Source organism: Aythya fuligula, chromosome 3, assembly GCF_009819795.1.
Source record: "Aythya fuligula isolate bAytFul2 chromosome 3, bAytFul2.pri, whole genome shotgun sequence".
In the NCBI taxonomy this organism is placed as follows: Eukaryota; Metazoa; Chordata; class Aves; order Anseriformes; family Anatidae; genus Aythya; species Aythya fuligula.
The window spans coordinates 42,843,223-42,856,922 of NC_045561.1; positions in this window are offsets into that span (position 1 = coordinate 42,843,223).

Below are 13,700 nucleotides of genomic sequence, written 5' to 3' on the forward strand. Positions count from 1 at the left end.
GGACATCGCTACCATGGCTGCTGCCCTGACAACTGTGGTCCCCTTCTGATGTAGACTTAACCAGAGCTTTTGTGTGGAGGAAGACACGTGCTGCCCACCCTTTCTGGTCTCCAGCCCTGTTGTGTTCAGGAGCTCCACAGTCAGATCACATTTTGTTTTTAATTTTGATAAAACCTGCTAATGGATTTGTTACTGGAAGAGGTATTTGGATGGGGCACACATGCCTCTCAAGTAGACTGAAATTAATGCCCCTAAGTTAACACAGTCTTTTATAAAATAAGATTGCATTTAGTTTCAGCACAGCACAGCCTACAATGATTAAAAATTTTTATTGCTGCTTGGTTACAAATTACTGTGAGGTGCTTTTAAAAATACAAGGTTGTGTAAAACTGTTCAATTTGGAATTTATTTTGAGGCATGCTGTGTGGCTACATAACAAGTCTCTTGTCACAGCCACATGAATTTCAGTCTGATAGACTATGAACAAAGGAAGACTAGGGAATGCGTGGATGAAAATCCATCCTCGAATATTTGTAACAGAGGTCCCTGGTCCAGGTTTCCTTAGAAGGATGTTTAAGCCAAGATTTGATGTTCATCACAGATTTAATTTAGGGATAAATTGTTGCATCTCACCTCCCTTCAGTCCTTCCTCTGCTATCAACCTGTCCAAAGTGTGCCCCACAAACCAAAGTCTGCAGAATTACACACGTCTTGCCTGTATCTTCAGAGAAACATGCCTCTGGAGACAGTGAGCTCTTGCGTGGGGCTACCTTTCCCTCATGGAGTCAGTGCTTGTATCCCATACCAACCACGCCTTTAGAAGATCAACTACAATCATTTTAGGTGAACTAAATGCAACCATTGGTAAGGCCCTGATCTCTGCAGCTATTGCTGTTTTGCATTTGTCTCTTGCATTGTATTATTCATGTGACATTGATAGTCAGCGCTGACTTAAAAAATAACAGTAATAGCAGCCAGGAACTTAAGAAGTCTTCACTGGATTTGTTTCTATGTTTATCTTCATAACTTGTGCCTATTTTATAATGAATCAACTGTCTCGATTTGTTTTCTAAAACTTTTCTTGCAGCGAAACAGATGGCCCTAGAAGAGCTTTGCATTCCCTACTGTCCAGGATCACTGAGGCAGAAAGGGTTTTATTTTCTCTACATTTAGACCTAATGAGCAATTCTGGAACAAAAATCAAACTGTAGTAAAGATTAAGTTCAAAGAACAAAAAAAGAAACAAAAAAAGAAACAACAATGAAAAAAATACACCAAGGGTCACAATGTTTAAAATGCCCATTTCTTTTCCCTAACAATTACAGTCTTATAGCTATATAGAAAATGCTCTGGAGCTAACTGGAAGCTGAGAGAAAGCTAATGCAGTACTTCATGAACTGAGGTACTCAGCCCCATCAGGTGTATTGATTTTCAGATGTGATGGTTGTATGCCCTTTCAACAGCACTGGAGGCAGCTGTCCAAGTTTGTGAAAGTTTGAGTTAAAATCTAGACCATTTGGCCACACACTTGAGAGTAAATTTATAGATTCTTATCTGGTTCACTGTGTAAGCTTGAATGTTGATATAAATTTGTTGTAATATATTTTCTTTCTGTAATGATACTCACAAGGTATGCAGAAGAAAAGAGACGTTTCCATGCCTGGCACCTCCACTGTAGCTTTCTGTGTCTTCACACAGAGCTGGGGATGCCTTGGAGAAATCTGGTTTGATATAAGCAATGGGGCACAAGTAAAAATTTCTGCGTTGAAGAGAAAATTCATGCATTTAAGAAAAAAACACCCCAAAGTGTTTTCTTCCCACTCAGAGCAGTCTCCTGCTGACTGTATGCCAAAGAATCTGAGAGTTAACGTCCAAATCCTTTACAAATTAGAGTAAGACCCAGCTTCAAAAAGGAAAAGTAATCTTAGGAATAAGTGCATCTGAAGGTGGAGGATTATATAATCCCCTGTAAGTTTTATTATTTTTATTATACTGTTTGCATGAGTGAACGAGTGGGTGAGTGAGAGATGTTTGACTTCAAAGCCCCATCAGAACATGATAGCCCTTCTCAGCGCTGTGTCCATGTGGTGCCTGAACAAGAGGGCAACCTGCTGTCCAGAATCAGGGATCTGGGCTTGCTGGTTTTCTTTTCTTTTAATCAAGAATCTTCAGTTTAAAGACAGACCTTGCTGCTTTCTCTGACATGAGATGTGGATGCATTTGGTTCTGTACAAGAGCTGGAGCTAATCACTTAGGGTGGTCTGAAAGCCATGAGAGCTGTACGTTCCCTATTGTGCACACAGATCTTCTCAGCGAGTACCAGCTCATGCTGTGAGCCCTGCCTCTCTGCTAATGGCTACATTAATGGGGAACATGAGATGCATTTTTCATAATTATGTTACTGGGGAAAAAAATCACTTAGCTACAGGGCTGCAATTTGAGCATGCTCTTCCACTCCCTCTCAGAATCGAAAATGCCTCTTCAAAGCCTGCTACTGAAATCTCAAGCCAGATGTTGGCTGGGCTCAGCAATGGTGAGTCTTTGGCAGCGACACCTTCCTCAGAAAAATCACATTTCTGTCACAGGCCTATTTTAATCCCCACAAGACTTAACTCTGGTCCCCAAACACTTGATGTGTCAACGCAGGGGGTGCCCGAGGCATTACAAGGGTCAGGAGGTGAGGGAGAGAAAAAAAAGTGAAGCGCAGTCATACTGCTGGCAAAGCCTCCTTCTTGTAGTGCTGTGGCATCAAGCAGGAGAGATGCTTGAAACGATGAGGCTGTTCTCCCAATTTATAGCGGTTGTGGTTGCTTCCAATCATCAAAATTAAATATTTGTGAAGAGATAGCTGAGTTATCTAAATCATTTTCATTTCAGCTGCATCATCTCCCTGCCTCTCCCTGGAAATATTTGAGTCTTTGTGCTTTTCAGCTAATGGCAGCGCATCTTTTGGAAGCACATCAGAGCGCTGAGGGTAGTTTATAATGTTCCCAGTTATGTCTGGAACTTCAATATTTTTAAAATAAATTACAAATACTTGCTGATTGAGGTAAACTAAAGCTGTCAACTGTCGCAAACAACTATCTTCTGCACGTCAGCCACTTGTGAGGGAAAGTGTGTTATAAACTGCCCTCCCAAAAACTCCAGTTTTCATCCTCTGCCCTTTGCATGGCCCTCGAAGGGAGGTCCACATCGCTGAGGAGGACTCGGCCTCCAGGGGAGAGAGAAATCCTGGGCCCAACGGGGGTGTTAGACACCACAGAGGGAGACAGGGCAGGCTGGCCATAGGCACCGGTCCCCTTACTTCCCATTCTTCTGGCCCACTGAACGTACAGCCACAGCTCCCTGTCACCATTTTGTCTTTGTGTTTATTTAAAATGTCCAAAAGCAAGACGTGGTGGGGATGGGGACAGGGCGGGGACGGGGACAGGGCTCCCAGTCATGGCCACACTGCCTGGCAGACGGCCCCGCGGGACACAGCCCTGCCCCTGCCCTGTCGGGGAGGGCACCGCCAGCGTCTTGTGACAATTTTATCCAGTTGCTAAGCAGCTGGGGACACAAATACAGTGGAAACAAACTGCCCAGAGGGAAAACTGCTGCATTGTTCTGGAGGGCGCCAGGCCTCCTCTCCCCTCCTGAGCTCCCTTCTCTGCCAGGGGGCACAGGCCTGGCTCCTTGGCCCCTCCAGCTGTGGCCGTGCCCATTAATCTGCAGCCGTGCTGGAGAGCAGAGCCGTGCCCAGCTCCACAGCCTGGCCCTGGGCACCCAGCCTGGAGATGGAGCAGCTGGGATGCAGTCTCTGCTCCTCTTGATGGCTAAGCCTGGGCAGCAGCCACATTGCACCGCAGCCCCCGTGGCCATCCTGCAGCCTGCTGCCAGGGCGGGCAGCTCAGCGCCTGCCCCAGCTTGAAAACAGATTATCTGGTGCTGCACAGAATGGATTTATCATGACTGATCCCATCCGTTTCCTAGAGGACGTGCTGAGTGACCGAAATAGAAATGGGGTCAGCAATTAACAGGGTAGCTCTCAGTCACTGTCACCGTATGTTACGATGAATGTCTGGTTTGCATATTTACCTGGTAAATGACTCGCTGGGAGCTTTAGCAGAACACGGTTCAAGCAGAAGGGAGACAGAAGTGGTCTGGGTCCCTGAGAAACTGAGGGGCTGTTGTACAGAAACTGCTGTCCCTGCAGATTTCTCCTCCAACATGAAAACGTGCGTAAGTGTTCCTCCAATTTCAGTGAGGGCTTTTTATGGCAATGGTGAGAGGCAAGTGGGTGGGTAGCGACAGTGATGCTCTCAGCTCAGCTTTGTGCCCCCCCCAGACTCAGCTGAAGAGCCTGACTTTATCCCTAACAAGGATGTTATATACGCTATCTTTTGAACAGGCGAAGGCAGACGTTTGGGCACAAGAAGCAGAGGTTGAGAAGTGCCTTCATGAGTGCGCCGCAATGGCAGTGACCCAAGTCATGTCCTGCGCTGGTGCCAAAATCCCTCTTAAGGCCAAGAGTTCTGGGACATCTTTAGCACCACAATGGCTGTTTCAGTTTCTGAACCTTTTAGCAAGTCCAACTTTCTCTGCAGCGAAGGGTAACATCTCTCCAGGAGAGCCCACTGCACTGTTTGAGATACATGTTGTTCCTTCCAGGGGCAGGAAACCTCAAGCTTGCCGAAGCACTTTTCCGAGCCAACAAGAACTACAGTAAGAAATTTTGATTGAAAACAGGTGCATGGCTGGCTGTCCAGCTGAAAAAGGAGTCATGGTGAAGTTTGCAAAAGCTCTGGGGGAAAGGCGTGCATTCAAGGTGATGAAAAAAACATTGGCACTGGGTTTGGTTTGGCAGGGGAAGCCAGCAAGGGGCCAGGGAGCGACGGCTCCCTCAGCAGCCTGCACCGTGGCCCACACACATTTCATTTCAAGCACCTGAAGAGCAGAGGCCTGCTCAGCAGAGGGCTCTTGTAATGACGTCAAAGAGTGATTTGCAGGGCAAGCTCTTCTGGGAAGACAAGTCTGACCATATGCAGGTATTTAAATCCCCACGTTGGTCCCATGAGTCTGAGAATTTGGCCAGTTCCTTGGGAGGAAAGACAACAGTCAGTGTCTGACCTTGTGCTCTTCCAGGCACATCCTAGAGGGCAGCTGTCTAACTTTTACATTGCCTGAAAGCAGGTGCCTCTTTGGGAGTTGTACTGGGTCTGGCTGGAATGTTAACTTTCCCAGCAGCAGCCCATACAGTGCCGTACTCTGTACTTGTAGCTGGAACAGCAGTGTTATCACACCAGTGTTGTGTCTACTGCTGAGCAGCAGTGGCACAGCACTGGGCCTTTCTCTAACCCTCCTAGGGGGTGGGCAAAAAGTGAGGAGAGAAACATCACTAGGGCAGCTGACCTAAACCAATCAAAGGGATATTCCATACCATGTGGTGTCACACTCAGCAATAAAAGGTGGAAACAGGAAGAAGAGGGGAGGGGTGGTCTCTCGTTGGGAAAAGTCGGTCCTCCTCTCGAACACCGGCTGCGTGCGTTGAGGCCTTGCTTCAAGGACGTGGTCAATCATCGCTCATTTGTGGGAAGTAGAGAGTAATTTCTTTCCTCTGCACTTCCATATAGCCTTCATTTATTTCGTTTGTTTGTTTTCATCCCTTCTTTTTATTTTTCCTTTTCCCCTCCCTTTTCCCCTTTCCCTTTTTATTTCCCCTTAGTTAAATTGTTTAGTTCATAGTAGTCTTTATTTAATTATTATAATTATTTCCCTTTAATTAAATTATCCTTATCTCAACCCGTGAGTTGTTCTTTGCTTTACTTCTCCCCCTCCTCATCTAAAGGAGGGGGAGTGAGAGAGCGGTTGTGGGGTTTAGCTGCCCAGCACGGTAAAACCACCACAGGAGTACAGAAGACTCTCATCGTGCAAAAGAGTGCTGGGGGAGCAGGGAAGGAAGAGAAAGGGAGAGAAAGTAGGGGCAGCATGAGCAGTCTTCAACACTTCAACATAAGTATGAAAGCCTATTTCTTTTAGCCTTGGGAAAACAAATTCCTGTGGGTGACCACCAGATCTGGAGGCCAACATGGCAAAACTTCAGACACGGGAAACGCACGAACCCCCCTCACACCCTCCCCTCCTTCCTGTATCCTGCAGCTTGTCCTGCTGGCACTGACCTCCCTGCAGAATCGTGTCCCACAGCTGCTTCTCTGAGAGCACCGTGGCAGAGCCAGCACTTGGCACTCGGGGACCCTGATTCACCTGGGTTGGTGCACCCAAGGTCCATTCTTCTGCCAGGTTTTTCTGTTTAAGAAACAAGGTGTCCCTTAAGTGACAACCCATTGGAAGAGTAGTTTTGCTGCTGGGATGCAACAACCTGTGTCCATGGGTCCTGGGCATGGTCCCACGCTCCTGGGCAACCTGCTTGAGCAGGGGGTTGGACCAGATGATCTCCAGAAGTCCCTTCCAGCCTCAATCATTCTGTGAAGTGGCCTTTTACTCCAGCCACCCCAGTAAGGATGGCTTGACTGAGGGAGCAAGGGTCTGGGAGGGCAATGACTAGATGACTCTGCTGTGGGTAGATGAAGAGGTGTATCCAGAATACCCACAGCACCAGGACAATGCGCATGTTTAAGGCACTGTCCTTATTTCCCTCCATAGACTAGAGCAAATTTCTCCAGCGAGGTGCCATTATCACCCAACACCTGGACCTAGGACATCCCAGAAGGCACGAGACAAGTGCCAGTGTCACTAGATTTTGTGTTCTCCATAAAGCTTCAGCTCCAGATGTTGCATGAGAAAGTGAGAATTCTGCCATAAGGTTTGGCTTTTATGGCAACAGATAAAATCTAAAATGGTACTTGAGCAGGTTAAATGTTCAGAAACTGAATATAAACAAAGACCAACCCTATTTTATTACTTTTTGAAGTTCAGACCATGTTGATAATTTTAGTGGCCTTAACTCATGACTCATGAATGCTTTGATGTGCTGTTACTGCTCCCGGTATAAAATAACCCTGTGCTGGCTTTGTTTACAGGCAGGGATTTCCTTCCCTAATAAATGATTGAAAATGTTCTGACAATTAAGTCTCCAGAGCTGTTAATTTTGTAGTTTCCCTGATTACTAACAAACAGCTCTTTAAAAACATTAACACCAAACAGGAATTAGTGATTTAAAGACCTTTGGAGATGTAACATTAGTTTTATAACGCTGCAGTTCTGCACTAAGCAGAAACACGTTCCTCCCTGCAGTCCTGTTGCCCCTATGCATCACTCAGATGCATAAATGAAGGCAGAAGTGGAACACCATCATTTCAGATGCATATTAATATATACATGAACTTATGTTTATATACAATAAATAAAATCTGTAACATATATAAACATTTATTTTATATACATGAGGGCCTGTTTGTGTAAAAGTCTTCAGCAAGAATCCCCAGCAGGGGAGTGGCTGGTCCCCTACACTGACTGACAGCCAACTTCTGACTCACCACACATGGATTGTCCAGTTTTAAAACTAGCTGGCCAAAAAAAAAAAAAAAAAAAAAAAAAAAAAAAAAAAAAAAGTTTGTTCTGCAGAGGCAATTGGCTGCAGTCACAGACCTATCTCTGTCCCAAGGGCAAATGCAGGTTCTCCAATGAATTCAGCTTCACTCAAAACTCAGTTTTGAGTGATATGGATCTCAAGGGCATCTACACTGAAGGCTGCTTGGGAAGCTGCAAAACTGCATGTCAGAGGGACATCCCCAGCTCCACGTCTGGCCTTGGGGCTGAAGCTCTGAGGTTGCTTTGTGCATTGGATCTGCTGTGTGCCTAGCTTCTCCCATGGTCCAGGATTTTGCAGGAATTTGGGGGAATTTGCAGGAATCTGTTCAGGTATTTCCAGAAATTTGCTTTCCTGTCCCGATGTAGTACTGTGGCATTTCTGTGCAGGACCCAGCATGAAGCCTGTCAGAGCATGGGGACACTTATTCCGCAGCTAGGGCTCACAAAGGCGTCTTTCCCATCATCTCAAGTGCCTTACAAATGTCTGTTCCTTGCACTTCCCACCGTGAGATCGCTTCCACGTGACTTCAGCTGATGCTTTTTGCTTTTAAGGAGGTTAAGATGACGCTTCGAGCTGCATGCAGGCATTCAGCCTAGGGGCGAGCATTGCCATTTGATATTAAGATCAATCAATGGCTTTCATTCAAAGTCTCCAAAGAGGAGTCTCAGCATACTTTCTGATATCCAGTGAAAATCTGAAAGAGTTCAGTGTAGAAAACCTCTTTAGAATAATTTCAAAGCTGGAACAAAACGATGTCCTGTAATTATGAAACTTGCACCTTCATTCATTGGGCTACAGTTCATGCAGTACAAAAAGCTGAAAGGGCGTCTTCTTTAGCTTTTAACAGTGAAGAACTGTGCACCATGAGCAATTTGTAAGAGGAAATTCTGTAGCCGAGAGTCTCGCCGAGGCAGAGAAATGCCACAAGTGGCGCGAGCACATGGTCTTCACCATTGTTATTTGCAACCACTTTTGCAAGGAAGTTGCAATTTTATTTATAACAAACTGAAGCACTGAGTCAATGCACAGGCCCCCATAGTCTTTGTTTCACCAGTCCTTGAAAGATAACAACACCTTTGCTGACATACATGGGACCTGCATCCCCTCAGGAAGTCTCATGAGGGCATCTCAAGGTGGCATGCGGTACCTGAGGTCTCACAAAGTTTGCCATCAGGCAATGATGCCCTCACTAGAGGGCATCCACTGCGGCTGCGGAGCTGGAGGAGGTTCTGCTGTCGAAAAGGCCAGCAAAGAGTGGTCTGTGCCACAGTCTGCTCCGAAAAAAGTGTGACGGATGGAGCTGGCCCTCAGGGCATCCCTAAAAGGGGAAACGCTGCCAGATCTTCAGGGTTTCGATTTCTGTTAGCAAGAGCCTGAAGTTTTCAGCCCCAATTTCTTGAATTTAAAAATATATGTGTATATATCTGTTTGCATCCAGTCCACACTTTGTGTCCTTGAGGACTTACAAACACCCCGTCCCCACAACCATCACCAGTGCAGGGTCCTGCTGCCTCTTGCACGGACTGAGAAGGAAACAAAAACCCAGAAAAAGGAGATGGGTGCTGGGGAAGCAGTTTTGAAATGAGAACATTTTGTAGGTATCTGGTTGCGAGTGCTGAGGCTGTTGAAGTCAAAAGGGATTTCAAACATGGCAGAAATAACTTGAAGCCTATGAATTTTTGAAGAGCAGAGCTCTGCATAACTCAAAAATCTTTTCCCGCACCTCTCCAGTTACAAGTTATTTGTGTGCCTCACGCTTTTCCTCTCTTTAATTAGATTGTAATTACTCTGTTTACATTGCTGTGCGTGGCGAATACATGTGCACGTCTCGCCTGCTCTCCTGGAGGCGAACCAGCCACTGGGAGCCTTCTCGGATGAGAAGGGGCCTCCCCTGAGGCAGGCAAGAGGCCTGGCTCCCCTGGCTCAGCATGGGAGGCTGCTTCGTCATGGGCAGGAAGGGCTGGGGCTGGGAAAAATGCGTGGTTTGGGTTTTACCCACGCCTGGACAGAAGGGTGGGCACAGCTGTGGCTGGGGGGTCTGGAGGTTGGTGGCCTTATGGAGACCGGGATGAGCTCCACTGACGAGAGGGTAGATGGGCGCTGCTGGACGGGCAGAGGCTCCCACGCGATGGATGCACTGAGGGGAGTGCGTCTGAAAGGATAGATGCAATGCATCCTGCAGTATGTTTCTTAATTGGAGGTTCCATCATTTCTTCCCTAAGTGTTTCCACTGCCTAGCTGAAAATGGTATCTAAAATTAGCTCCCCCAGATAAAGGCATTTTTGTCATATTTAGTACATTCCTATAAAAACACTGAAAGCCAGCTGTTTGCACTGGGTTACAGAGACAAATCTGTTTGTAACTATAATGATCTGGCATTGTTAGTGCTGGAAATAATAGTGGTTTTTTTGTTTTGTTTTGTTTTGTTTTGTTTTATCTGTCTACATCCTATGCTCATTTTTTCCATACTGAGGTAGTGCCAGAGGAAGCATTATAAAGGCTATATAATTAAAACCAGAAGTGCCTTGCAGTGAACTTAACAGTAAAAGCTAATGGAATTTCTAGCAAAAAGAAATGCCCTGGAGGACTAGTTGGGAAGGAACTCGGAAGGACTCGGTGCTGTTGCTGTTGCAGATTTTAGCTGAATCTGTACAGTTGAAAGGAGTCAAGATGGCGATTTTTCTCATGCCAGCTGAAGTTCTCTGTGAGTGCAGTCACCGACTGCTGGATGCGGTCTGTGAGGCCGGGGGCACCGAGCCAGGACCCACCTTGCCAGTTCCCAGTTCCCACTCCATCCATCAGTGCCAAAACCCCTACAGCCCAGGAGAGCCCAACCCATAACCCAAATGGACTGCTGTCTGCTAGCAGTGACCTAGACCAGGGGATGCCGGGCCTGGGAGACAGGTCTTGGTCACCAGAGCACAGCTGTAGGCCTGAGACCTGGCTCAGTGACTCTTTGGGCACTGGCTCCCTGTCCTGAGCTTGGGCAAGTTTCTGCCACACAGGGAGCTGGTGGGGAGCAAACTTCTGTTCCTCACTGAGCGGTGTCACTTGTGTCAGTGACAAGGGGCTACAGGGCCCTTGTTTGTTCGTGCAAGTCATAAGAAGCTTCACGTGCTCCTAGACAGGACTGGATTTGAACTGGCTGGTGGAAAGACCGTACAGGAACACACTTTGCCAAAATTGTTCTTAGTCATCTGTGCTCCTGAAACATTACTGCTGATACCTCAGTGGCCAGGAGCTTGCCTTGCAGGACTTTGACACCATCAGCTCAGCTGATATCAAATTTAGCCTGCCATCCTAAAGCTTGGGTCCAGGCTGGTGGTACAGATGTGGTACAACTTGGCCAAGAACTGGGCACTCAAAATGGTTTGATCTGTGCGGAAATACACAGGGGTCTGTGTGAAATTTAACATCAGGTGTGCCTCAGGGAAAGCAAGCACCTGATACGCTGATAATAAGACACTGCACGACTCTCAGTGACAGCAAGACCATTCCCTTGGTGAGACGAGAGCCAGAGCAGACAAAACAGAGGACACACAATAAAAAACACTCCTGTGCTGGCAGGGCAGTGGGCCAAGAACCTCTCATCTCCCTGTGGGATTGCTGTGACTTTGTCCAGATGCAGTTTGTGGGGCCAGCTGAGCGTGCCTCAGGCTGCGGGTGCAGAGCTCGGGGGCCGCTGCGAGGCCTCGGCAGCAGCTCACCTAGGTGGGCAGGAGCTCGGTTCCTCTTGGGGCTCTGGATCGCCAGCAGCAGCTCAGTTTCTCCAGAATCCAGGATGGAGTAGTGAAAATAAGCTGTAATTAGTGGCCACAAGTATTTGCCGTCCTTCTCTGCTCCAGAGGAACTGGGCTGCAGCCAAGCGAGAGTGGAAGCCAAAGGGTTCAGCACAACGCAGAGGCCCGAGCAGTTTCTTAAACATAGGCTTATAGGCACACACCAGAAGTTTCCTTCTTGGCAGATACAGACCCTGAAAAATGTGGCAAGGAGAGCAGGATGTTCAGTCAGCCCTTTAATAACAAACAGCTGTAATAAAATCCGGGCTTCCTGCAAGTCAAAATAAATTTTGCCACCAAGTTAGCTGTAGCCAATGCTTCAGCTCGTGTAGCTGGAACACGTCATGGTGGAGAGGAGCAAAGTGGTGAATTTTCTACTTCCATTTGGACTTTGCTCCTTCTTCTCTCATCTTTTTCATCTGGTCCTTTACGACGATGCTGTGTGCCACTGCACCTTTCCATAGCAGCTGGCATCTCGCAGCAGCAACAGCAATCCCTACAGAACACTTTGTGCCTGGCTGATGGGGGAAATTTTCAAAGGCTGCCTTCACTCTGCCTCTCTGACTTCAGAGCACAAACCCAGGAGGCAGATGGCCAGCTTGACTTTGGGGTCACCGGCACTCTTGCCACTTTTGGTAAGAAGGGAAGTCAAGGCTGAGGGCAGGCCCCTGTGTAAACCTCTGGTTGGTTACTGAAATGTTGAGCCATCCAAAATACACAGACGACTCCCCTCTCCCTCCCCCCTTATTTTTTTTCATTCCCTCATTCTTTCTGGAGACAAGCATTAAAGGAAAATTGCAGCATGCTATTTTCAGAGCAGCTACATGTTTTTTGACTCGTTGGCATCCCAGTAAAGCACCGACCTGCCAAGGGCATTTATCCCTGTATCTTGGCTCCAAAATGAGGTCCAAGTTTCACAGCGATTAGGCAGCAGAGCCGATAAATGCTGTGATTTAGAAGTTGCTTAATGGAATCTTTTGCCCCAGAAGACATTTGGAGTAAAACCTAGAGTGATGCTTAAGGCCAAACAGTAAGCTTTCAAAGCAGTGTGCTGGGCTGGAGGTGAGCAGGGAGAGGGCTGCCAGGCTTTCAACCAAGCCGGCCCTAGGGATAATGGGTGGCTGGCCAGCCCGCAGCCTGCTGCCCTAAGAGTGGGTACCCGTACTGTGTAGGACATGGGCGCTCGTCCTAGCAAGAAGTTCAGGGTGCTGGTAAGGAGCAGGATGAACTGTGGCCTCTCCCCTGGTGTCTTCACCTTGGACAGAAGGTATGAGGATGGGAAGGACCAATGCCCCTGGGAAGGGGATCCAAGGGGATGAAGGGCTGAAGGAGAGGGATGAGTAACTGGGAGATTTTCTTCTCACAATAATACCTCACAATCGACCTCAGATCAGCATCTCTTGGATGCTGTTCAGTGCTGAAAGGAACTGCTGGATCCAGGCTGCAAACAGATCTCATGGTCATCTCTCACCTCACTCTGACTCCAGAGGGTGCTGCCAAGGCTCCCCTGATGGCGGGAGGTCAGATGCAAGTGCCAGATCCTCGCTATGAACTACAAGGTTATATTAAGTACTGAGATGTAAAGCCTACTTGCAAAAACAGGACGATAACAGATTTTAATGATAAATCTAGAGTCCTGTTGCAAAGAATCAGGCATGCCAGGCTCGCCTGCTCTGTAGAGGCTTTCACTAACCCATAAATGTAGGACAGCAAATTATGGGCTTGTCTCAGATATGCAGTCATAATTCTTTCTCACTTCTGCTGCATTTGTACCTCATGGTAACAAGCACATACTGCTACAAGTAGGTCATGAGCAAACTTGGGCAGCGAAGTCCAGGGGCCTGTCTGTGAACGCCTGCAGAGCTGGGTTTTGCATCTCCTGCGCGTGACTTGCCAGCCCTCTGGGGGTGCTGCTGCTGAGCAGTGAACAGGACTCACTGCTGGGTGCTGCTACGGTACCCACAGCCGTGACCTGGAAGCCAGCTCTGTGCTGCCTGAAGCAGGGGTGCCACCAGGGTCCTCAGTGACCCTCAGCAAATACAGCAGGAGTCACCAGTAGTTAACCTGATCTACAACCTGCTGGTCACAGGCAGATGGCCACAGCCTTTTCTATGCTGTCTTTATTCAGTTATGAGACCTGCTGACTCCAATCACCCAGACAACCCCCAGAGGCTGCAGATTTGCCCTTATTAGAATGGATTTTTTAAAGTTAAGATGGAGCTTAAGCAAGGCTGAGGTGAGCTATGTGTAAGCCAGATCCTAAATATAGTTGGAACACCACCCCTTAATTGGCTGTCGAGTCTCTCCAAACCAAATTCTTCTTCAAATGCCTTTTTAGTTGTTGATAGAAATTTAGCTCAAGCATAAAACAAATTGAGCTGCTTTTCAAA